We start from the raw sequence: 11,687 nt of genomic DNA on the forward strand, positions 1-11,687 counted from the left end.
GATGATAAATGCAGAGTACTTCATCTTCTGTTTTTACTTTTATTTTTCTTTTTGCTTCATGTATGTATTTAAATATCACATCAAGGAAACTGAAGAGAAATCCTGGAATTCACCTAGCTATAGCTGAAGAAATTACCTGGGACATTGCTTCCTTCTTGATTAAACACCAGAGCTGGCTTCATCTACAGCAGATTCTTCTATTATCATCAATTTTTATCATATTCATGCATATACTCTTATCTTTGCCTTTTCTTCAGTATTTTGTTTTGATTTTATGCTCATGGACTGATTTAATTTCATTGTAGAAGTGACATTTTATGACAAACAATAATGACAAAATTTTATATGACAAATGATGTGAGGGAAGTCTCATGAAGTTAAATGATTCATCTGGCTTACAGTGGGATCATTTAAGAATCAAGTGTGACTAAATTAAGTTTCTTTCTACAATACCACATATTGATGTTCAATTCATGAGGTCAGATGAGAGACCATAGTGTCACTTCAACATGCTCCAATTTTTAGGGGAAGGGAAGTCTGCAGAAGTCATTGTGGCTTGTTACTTGTGATTTCTGAGTAGATATGATACCCAGGTAGGATAGTATGAAGCAGGGTAAATATGAGCAAACATTCTTAATTCTGTATAAACAATGCTGCAAGCATTTGTTGATATTTCAGACAGAATTGTGTTTGAAATTTAATAGATATCTCATGCAAAATAAGATCCAAGTACACTTAGAAACTGATATATAATCTTTGAAACGTAGAGAAGCAAATTCTTCAGGTATAATGTGAGACTGCAAGAATCAGTCTTATGTCTTAGGCCTTTACTTCTCATCTTAATTAAAAAGAACACTGGGACATATCACTGAGGTAAGTTGATCTGAACAGATGCATTTAAACTGATTTCAGAGTATGAAGTCCTACGTGCTCCCCTTCCACCTCTAGTCATCAAAATTTTTTCATTTGTTATAAAATAAGAATGAGTGTTGACTTTTTTCATTTGTCTTTAAGGTAACTTTAAGTCTTTTGGGGATTATGCCCTCAAGAACTTATTCCATAGAAGAAGTAAACAATGTCAGTGAATTTATTTTCTAGGGCCTTTCTCAGAGTCCAGAGATTGAAGAAGTATGCTTTGTGGTGTTTTCCTTCTTTTACATGGTTATAGTGCTGGGAAATCTCATTATGGCCACAGTTTTCAGTGGCAATCTTTTCAAGTCCCCCATGTACTTTTTCCTCAGCTTTCTATCTTTTGTGGACATTTGCTACTCCTCAGTCACAGCGACCAAGATGATTGCTGACCTGCTGGTAAAGAAAAAAAACTATCTCCTGTGTAGGGTGCATGTTACAACTTTTGGGGGTTCACATCTTTGGTTGCACTGAGATCTTCATCCTTATTGTCATGGCCTATGATCGATATGTGGCCATCTGTAAACCCCTCTACTACACGACTATTATGGACCGGGAGAGATGCAATAAGATGCTGCTGGGAACGTGGGTGGGGGGTTCTTTTTTTTAATTTTATTTATTTATTTTTTATTGAGAAAAAGAAAAAAAAAGTTTCCGCCTCCTCCCAGCCTCCCATTTTCCTCCCCCTCCTCCCACCCTTCTCCCCCTCCCCCCTCTCCTCTCCCCCTCCCTCTCCAGTCCAAAGAGCAGTCAAGGTTCCCTGCCCTGTGGAAAGTCCAAGGTCCTCCCCCCCTCCATCCATGTCTAGGAAGGTGAACATCCAAACTGGCTAGGCTCCCACAAAGCCAGAACATGAAGTAGGATCAAAACCCCGTGCCATTGTCCTTGGCTTCTCATCAGCCCTCATTGTTTGCCATGTTAAGAGACTCCGGTTTTATCCCATGCTTTTTCAGTCACAGTCCAGCTGGCCTTGGTGAACTCCCAATAGATCAGCCCCACTGTCTCAGTGAGTGGGTGCACCCCTCGTGGTCCTGACTTCCTTGCTCATGTTCTCCCTCCTTCTGCTCATCATTGGGACCTTGGGAGCTCAGTCCAGTGCTCCAGTGTGGATCTCTGTCTCTATCTCCATCCATCACCAGATGAAGGTTCTATGGTGATATGCAAAATATTCGTCAGTATTGCTATAGGATAGGGTCATTTCAGGTTCCCTATCCTCAGCTGCCCAAGGAACTAACTAGGGACATCGTCTTGGGCTCCTGGGAGCCCCTCTAGGGTCAAGTCTCTTGCCAACCCTAAGGTGGCTCCCTTACCAAAGATTTGTGCTTCCCTGCTCCCCTATCCAACCTTCCTTTATCCCAATCATCCTGTTTCCCCAAGGTCCCCCCCTCCTTCCCTTCTCATTTTTCTCTCCCCATCTCCCCTTACCCCCATCCCACCCCACCCCACCCCCAAGATCCCAATTTTCCCCCCGGCAATTTTGTCTACTTCCCATAGCCAGGAGGATAACTATATGTTTTTCTTTGGGTTCACCTTCTTATTTAGCTTTTTTAGGATCACCAATTATAGACTCTATGACCTTTATTTATGGCTAGAATCCAATTATGAGTAAGTACATCCCATGTTCATCTTTTTGGGTCTGGGTTACCTCACTCAGGATAGTGTTTTCTATTTCCATCCTTTTGCATGCAAAAAACTGGAAAATGTAAAAGAAATGGACACTTTTTTTAGATAAATACCATATACCAAAGTTAAACCAGGACCAGGTAAACAATCTAAATAGACCTGTTAGTCGTGAAGAATTAGAAGCTGTTATCAAAAACCTCCCTACCAAAAAAAGTCCAGGACCAGATGGTTTCAATGTGGAATTCTACCAGGACTTCCAAGAAGACCTAATACCTATACTCCTTAATGTATTTCACAATATAGAAACAAAAGAGTCATTACCAAATTCCTTTTATGAAGCTACAGTTACTCTGATACCAAAACCACACAAAGACTCAACCAAGAAAGAGAATTACAGGCCAATCTCACTCGTGAACATCGATGCAAAAATCCTCAACAAAATACTCGCAAACCGAATCCAAGAATACATCCAAAAAATTATCCATTATGATCAAGTAGGCTTCATCCCAGAGATGCAGGGCTGGTTCAACATACGAAAATCTATCAATGTAATCCATCATATAAATAAACTGAAAGAAAAAAACCATATGATCGTTTCATTAGATGATGAAAAAGCATTTGACAAAATTCAACATCCCTTTATGATAAAAGTCTTGGAGAGATTAGGGATACAAGGGTCATACCTAAATATAATAAAAGCTATTTACAGCAAGCCGACAGTTAACATCAAATTAAATGGAGAGAAACTCAAAGCCATCCCACTAAAATCAGGAACATGACAAGGCTGTCCACTCTCTCCATACCTCTTCAATATAGTGCTTGAAGTTCTAGCAATAGCAATAAGACAACATAAGGGGATCAAGGGGATTCGAATTGGAAAGGAAGAAGTTAAAATTTCGTTATTTGCAGATGATATGATAGTGTACATAAGCGACCCCAAAAACTCCACCAAAGAACTTTTACAGCTGATAAACACCTTTAGTAATGTGGCAGGATACAAGATCAACTCCAAAAAATCAGTTGCCCTCTTATACACAAAGGATATGGAAGCAGAGAGGGAAATTAGAGAAGCTTCACCTTTCACGATAGCCACAAACAGCATAAAATATCTTGGGGTAACTCTAACCAAGGAAGTGAAAGATCTATTTGACAAGAACTTTAAGGCATTGAAGAAAGATATTGAATAGGATACCAGAAAATGGAAGGACCTCCCTTGCTCTTGGATTGGGAGGATCAACATAGTAAACATAGCAATTCTACCAAAAGCAATTTATAGATTCAATGCAATCCCCATCAGGGTGGGGGGGTTCTTACACTCCATTATTCAAGTGGCTCTGATGGTACAGCTCCCCTTTTGTGGACCCAATGAGATTGATCACTACTTCTGTGATGTCCACCCTGTACTGAAACTTGCCTGCACAGACACCTACATTGTAGGTGTGGTTGTGACAGCCAACTGTGGTACCATCGGACTGGGAAGTTTTGTTATTTTACTAATCTCATATACCATTATTCTGGTGTCTCTGAGAAAGCACTCAGCAGAAGGCAGGTGCAAAGCCCTCTCCACCTGTGCTTCCCACATTGCTGTGGTCATCATCTTTTTTGGTCCCTGTACTTTCATGTATATGAGGCCTGATACTACCTTGTCAGAGGATAAGATGGTGGCTGTGTTTTACACCATTATCACTCCCATGCTGAACCCTCTGATTTACACTTTGAGAAATGCAGAAGTAAAGAATGCAATGAGGAAGCTCTGGGCTAGAAAAGTCACTTGGGAGAGGACTGGAAAATAGCAGAAAGTTATCATTAAGTAGGCAAACTTCAATTTCTTCAGCTTTGAATAATGTCATTGCTTAGTGAGACAACAATAGCAACCTCACTGGATTCAGGAGAGAAATGTTGGGGCACTGTGTTACACAGATGTAAGGTACAATAATCATGAACATACTGTAATATTTTATGTGCAGATAATTTTTGGAAATACGAATGAAAAAGAATGTATTACTGGGTCATAAGAATGATCACATAAAATCATTGCTGTCTGCTCTTCCTAATTATTTAAGGGAGAATCCAATGAAATACTTAAGACTGTTTTTAGGTTTTAAAAATGTGGTATTTAAGTTTCTAGGAATTCAAACTGTGGTGGTAGCACATGCTTTTAATTCCAGCACTTAATAGCCAAGAGAATCTCTGTTAGTTCAAGGCCTTCTTATTGCACAGAGCAAGTTTCAGAATAGCCAGGGCTGTAAAGAAAAAACCTGTCTTGACAAATGAGGGGGAAAAGCTATATTTACCTATTACACTCTCATTGTATGTATATTGCATAAATGATCCTATACATGTGAAGGATCACATCCAAGTTAATGTCTTGACAGATTTCAGAAATCAAGGAGAACTAAGCTTCATAACATTGAAACTGTGATACAGCCGGCAAAGAATGTAAAAATATATGGTAAAACAAAAGTTTAGTTTTAATCATTGGTTTTGGTAAATAATATTTTCTTTCATTATTAGTCATTTTCTTTTATTCCAACTATTAGAACACTGGATAGACTGATTTTATGATATCTCAATTCAGTTATACCATTCCACTCTACCCTTTCTCATTTCAGGCATAGATTTCTAAGAATAAAATTTCCTTTCATTGGGATCCACAAACTCAGATTTATTTCATTAAGGCAAATGTTGAGTATAAATGCGTCTTTACCATTGTTTCATTGTATTTCTTAAAATATAATTATCCAACTATTATTTCTCTTTATATATAGGTTCCAATTACGTAGAAAAATTGAATATAAATGTTACTCCTTGGGAAGCCTGTATTGCCTAATAATACAAATGTTGAATTCTTGTGGTTAAATGTTCTTTTTTAAGCAGTATGTTTACTGGAGATTCCTGAAACCTTAGCACTGAAGAGGTGAGTATGTGGGCACAAGTGGAGTTGTCAGGATGAGGATCAGGATTTCAGAGTCAACCACAGCTACATAGCAAATTCATGGGCAATGTATCAGAATGAGACCTTGTCATATCTGCTCACCTTCACTTCCCTGAGTCAGATCATCCCAGCAAAAGTTTCTTTCTCCCCATGTAAATAAAATTTGACAGTTGACTATATCTTCCTGCCTCCTTTTCATATATTTTATCATTCTTCTTGTCATATTTCTAAATATCCAACTCTTTTTTAAACAGAGCCAAACTCTGTCTTTTAGATTTGGAAAAAAACTCTCACTAAAATTTTTGCCCTCTCATGGATCCTTTTTAAAAGGGGTTTTTGACCTTTAAATATAGAATCCTTTGTAAAAGAGATGGAGATAGTTGAAGAGATTTCAAGCCATATTTCTTTTAGAGTAGACTGTTGTACAGACGATGAGCATCAGAAATATTATGTTTGAATGTCTGAGGAACTCCTACTCACTCTCTGGGCAGTAGCTCATCAGTTTTGAGGTGCAATGGACCCAACCCAGAGTTCCTGCCTACTGCACTGAAGGTCTAAGGAGAAATAAAAGAAATGCCTATTAGTATCCTAAGATTATGTTGACTTATACTCCAGAAAAAGTTAGTTCCAACTGTTTCATTTTTCTTGTCCAGTTTTGTTGTGGTATTGATAAAATTATTTTATTTGATATGTATATGTTGTTCAACATGCATACAGTATAAAATGAGTATTAAAAGCAAATACATTAGGCTATCCATCTCCATAGTCATTGTGTGTGTACATATGTGTGTGCATGTAGTTATTTTGCCACAAGGTCTTATTTATTCTATAAGTGTAGGGCAGGTTTATGTAAAGAAGATATTGACACGACTAAAACAGTGCAGAAAAATATTGATTTCTATGCTCTGTTTTCAGTAAAGAAAAGCAAATTGTAAATAAAGAATTTTCAATTTCTTTATTTTTACATTTTCCTAAGTTTTGAGTTTTACACTACTTTGAAGACTTCCTATGCTCCATATTTGTAAAAAAAAAAAACAAAGCAAAACAAGTATATACTTGTGGCCTCATGATGACTTTTTAAATGGGGCTGTAGAGTCTTATTTATGAACTTGAAGAATAAAGATATTCATCACCTGATTTGAAATGTTAAATTGAAGTAATATACCATAATTAAGGAACTGATAATTAAATGCAGTGTTTTCCCATGTTAATAAGTGAGTGGCGTTTACATAGAATTACATTTTCAGAAATAGAGTTTGTTTGACAGGATTATCATATACAACACCCATATTTTTCATTTTTAAAAAATTTAGTGCAATCCTCAACTGAAAGTAGCTAGGACCTATTTCTCTTCATGGCCAGTAACTCTGTCAACAAACAAGTTCAGGGTTGAGCTGTATATTTTGTACAGTTTGCTCTGGTAAGAGCATCATCATGATGACTGTGGACAGGAATATAAAGGAGAAGACATACGGATGTGTCAGTGCTTCAAGATCCTCTAGTACTTTTTTATGCAGAGCCTCAAACAATAAATCAATACAAAGGCACAAGCTAGCCAGCTTCTCTCTTAAACATTCCAACTTGAAGTTTACGTATTTGGGGGCTGGAGAGATGGCTCAAAGGTTAACAGCACTGGCTGCACTTCCAAAGGTCCTGAGTTCAATTCCCAGGAACTACATGGTGGCTCACAACCATCTGTAATGAAATATACTGCCCTCTTCTGGCCTGCAGGGACATATCCAGGCAGACCACTGTATACTTAATAAAATATAAATCTTTAAAAAACAAAATAAGACTCAGGGCAGACAGAATTTCACTTCAGAGCCACCTGGCAGACTCTGGAGAATAAGCACAGCTCTGCCCCCGGTCTCTACACTTGGGACAGAAAGAATTCCACCCAGGAGCCTGCCCAACACCTATCACACCAGGCAGTCTGGGCACCTTTATGGTAAGTACAGAGTGGCAAAATGGGAGGGGGGTGCAGAATACTGCACGTGCTGAAGAGAGAGACAGGTCTGAAGAGGTGGAAGGAAGAGAAGAATGAACTGAAGTACAGGCCCAACTTGCGACTCAGGGTCAGATGTCTAGATCTGGGCTTCTTCCAAAGGTCATTACTTGGTTCGTGACCCTAATGCAGAAGTGGGGGTCTGTTGCCACTAAGTTTCATACTGAGGACTGCAGTCCAGGCTGAATCCTGAGACCATGCCGATTTTTACAGGGTCTAGATGCCACACAGAGCCATACAGAACTGTGCGGCCTATAATGTTAACGCAGGGTCATGGTGTCATCTAGTCCCAAACTGTAGAAGTAGCCGGTATATGTATCTGTGGCCCTACCACAGCAAGGGTCTGTGCTGATGTCTATGGCTTCTATTACCATCTAAGATTGAGTGGACCTGGGGACATATTGCTGTTTGGGGATGATGCTGTTTCTTTGATCATGCTGATCTGAGAAATTAATCCGTCAAGACTAAGTAGGACCACGATGACATCCAGTTTGGGCTGTTGCCAAGGACCATATCTGTGTTCGTGATTATTTGTGACCCATGTTGCCACAAAGGACCACACTGTTTCCCAGGATCCCGGCCTCCACCTGTCGTTTTCTTGAAGCCTGAGGGCTATGCTGCTGTCGCACCCATCCCAACCTGAGTAACATACGCTGTCACCCAGGGCCAAGGCCTCATATAATCCTGTGCTGCCATTGGGGCTATGTCTTGTTCCTTGGCTCTGCCTGGGCCTACACTGATGTTCATGGCTCGGGAAACCACTGAATGCAGTGAGGATAGGGCTGTGTAGAATTGGCCCTACCTCTAACTACAACACTTTGGAGAGCAGAACCCTGCACCTCCCTCGGGCATCACAGGAAAACTGTTCCTGCAAGTGCGAATCCGCATAATCTGTCCCTAAATATGCAAGAGTGGAGGAGCTAGCTGTCCCCTTGGTCTGTCATGCTGTGGTGTATGGGAAGAAGAGATACCCTCCTTGTTCCTTGTACTTCATCCCTTAACACCTACAGCAGGGTAGAAAAACTGGTCCCAGGATCTTGAAAGTGGGAGAGTTGATCCTACCCATCACTGGCTGTAGCACTCAGAATAGTGCACCCTTGCGCCTACCCTGGGCAGAATAGTAGAGCTGACCCCATTGACAAAGGCACAGGTAATCCAGCACCACGAATACACTTGGGAGATCTGACCTCATCTTTTGTCTGTCATATGGTGGAGGGAGTAATGGAGGGATGATTTCACCCCCTTGTAGTTTGTGAAGGCTTGCTGGTGCGGCCTGTTGTGCAATTCCCATTTCCGGGGGGGGGGGACAGGAGGCCAGGGGCAGGGAGTTAGAAGACAGGGAGGCAATGACACAGACTCTGAGAGATTCCAAAGCACAAGCTCTTTATTGTAAAAGGGTCGGGTATTTTTATGGGCTAGGCAAGATAGAGTTGTCCTTGTTGGTGGGGCACTGAAGGCATAAGTCACAAACAATGCCACACCAGTTTGTAATTATGATTAATAGGGTGGTATTTATTTATTTATTTTTTATTTTTTATAGTATATTTTATTTTATCCTTTTGTGGTATTGAGGTTGAACCCAGGACGTCATGCATGTTAGTTAAGTAATCGATACCACTGAGTTATTCCCATCCCCCTTTCTAATTTTTTTCTATTTCCACTCCCATTTTTTTTAAATTTATTTATTTATTAAGGATTTCTGCCTCCTCCCCGCAACCGCTTCCCATTTCCCTCCCCCTCCCCCGATCAAGGGTGGTATTTATTTAAAGGGGAAAAAAACTTACAAATCACTGTCAGCCCTCTGCGCAACCAGGAAGGCGGAACGGGAAGTGAAGAGAGAGAGGAGAGGGAAGTGGCTGCTTTTTTAAAGGGAGAGAGACCACGCCCCAATGGGCTGGTATCTCAGCGGCTATAGGCTGGAGGAGGGAGGACCTCCCGCAACACCTCCCCCTTTTGTTTAAAAAAGAGAGTTCTAAACCTACTATGAAATTATATACAATAAGTACAAATATCCTATTCTAACTAGCTTAGGTCTTGTATAATAAATAACTTGGCCAAGTCATGAGAGAAAAGTATATAGTCTTCAACCCCATCGAAGATCTGAGAAGGGAAATAATGTTACCTGGGGAATTAGGAAGTTCAGTAAAACAACTTCAAAAACATGCAACAGATCACAGAGACAACTAGCTACCTGGGCAATCACCCAAAGTCACGTTAGCAGCGTTGAAGCAATCAACTTTGGCTAAGGCCTAACATAACTGACATACCATTTTCAAAGGCAAGCAACTTTTCAAAACTATCTTACCCTGTCTTGGCAGGATATGACAGTCCTGTTTAATCCATTGATGCATGCTCTGTATCTTTGTCAGTGGTTGAGGTATGGGCATTTCTTTGCCCCAAGGCCAGTTCTGCCAAAAAGAAAGGCTCCAGGTGGAGTGTCTTTGGTGCTCAACATTCTCTCGGGAATAGAGCGGTGTTGCCAGGAGCAATTGTGTCTCACTACCACAAAACTCTGAGTTAGATTAAAGGCCATTTTCTACAGCTCTTTGAAGAAGTTGAAGATTATCTATCTATACTGAGTATAATCTCTATATATCTAAAGAACCTGATTAGTCTAATTATAAATGACAAACTTAGATGACTATTAGTCTATATAATTCTCAATATCTATCTAACTTAAAGACTAAGACAATAAATGACTGTGAAACAAATGAGGACAATGACCTTCAAATATAGACAATGTACAAATATACACTGCAGTAGGTAAATATATATCAATACACAAACATTATATAAGTATCTTAATCAGAGGTAGAAATTTACACTGCAATATGGTAAATATATACAATATATATATATATATATATCAATACAAAATATGTCAATTCATAAAAATGTTTTAAACAGAGGTAGAAACATGCATGCATACGATAGTCAATAAAATTTAACTTTGTATCAATATACAAGAATCTATACCAATATATTTGTCTAAAAACAGTAACTCACAATTACAATCTATTATCCCAACATCCCTCTTTTTTTTTTAAAAATGATCCCTGAGCTTATAAAATTCCTCCCCCAACCCTCAATCGTATACTAATTATAATCAACCCCTAAATGATGTCCCTAAACCCAAGGGCAAACTTTACTGGGAGAGGGGACGTCGTCCTCTAGAATTACTTCCAGCTGTCATGGGGGCGACGTTCTTTCTGGGGGATCCTGTGAAAGTAAAATGATGGTTAAATTTCAAGATCAATGTCTTTTAAAATTGCCAATAGTCTCTGAGTATTTTGTGCAGGTCTGGCCAAAGTGTTGTATAAGATGTGCACCACTTCAGCTAACCAAGTTGGAACTGTCTTGTGCAGCTGGTACCCAAAGCAGGTCTTGTAGTAGTGCCATCAGTATCATGACGTCATATCAACCAGGTGGTGTTGTTGTTGTGGGGCCCCATCTTCTTCCTGGAAACTTCAAATGTCACTTCAGGAAAAACTCATTGTTCATTGTGAAAAACTTAAACATTAATCATATAGACATATATAGACATATATATATTCAATGAAAGACATGATAGATATATTCAATGAAAAGTATGATAGATATAAAGAAAAGCAAAGATGTTTTCTAAACTCATATTTCTTTCTGTCCCACATCATGGCTCTTGACATGAGACAGAAACTCCAGAAACTCTGGGTTTTTCTCTTACTAACAGGCTTGGAATTGGAGAGGGACTGAGCCAGAGTCCAACTTCAAAACCAGCTTTATAAATTTAGAAATAGGGTTTAATATTACTTACACAACCCATTCAGTTTTCTTGATATTTCCTATTGGGCAGGTATTTTTCCATCTGTCAGTATCCAAACATCCAGGGTCCCTTGAATTTCTCAAAGATGAGTGTTTTCCTGTGGAGATAAGAACAGAACCCGGCCCCCATTCTATATGTTTTTCTTACCACCTGTATGAATATCATCATTGTGGATGAGTTGTCATTTCTCCTTTCCAAGAGGTTTCTCCTCTTCAAATCGAAACTTTATTAATTTTGATGGTATCCACAATTTTTCTTCTCCTGTGGAAACAAGAGCAAAACCCCTTCCCCAACGTAGCACATCTCATGGCTTCCACTGAGAGGTCAGCACATCTTTGCAATAAATCGGTTGATTTGGTTCAGCAGACTTTTCCATTATCCAATGTCTTTCTGCTGCTGCCATTCCTTTCTCA

General features: G+C 39.4%; 1 pseudogene; it reads left to right on the top strand.

The window, feature by feature from the left end:
- Positions 1-1,038: 1,038 nt before the first annotated feature.
- LOC121451876 lies at positions 1,039-4,325 on the top strand (annotated as a pseudogene).
- The last annotated feature ends 7,362 nt before the right edge of the window (positions 4,326-11,687 follow it).

Source organism: Microtus oregoni, unplaced genomic scaffold (assembly GCF_018167655.1).
Source record: "Microtus oregoni isolate MIOR12 unplaced genomic scaffold, Mior012 000008F_ref0000371, whole genome shotgun sequence".
In the NCBI taxonomy this organism is placed as follows: Eukaryota; Metazoa; Chordata; class Mammalia; order Rodentia; family Cricetidae; genus Microtus; species Microtus oregoni.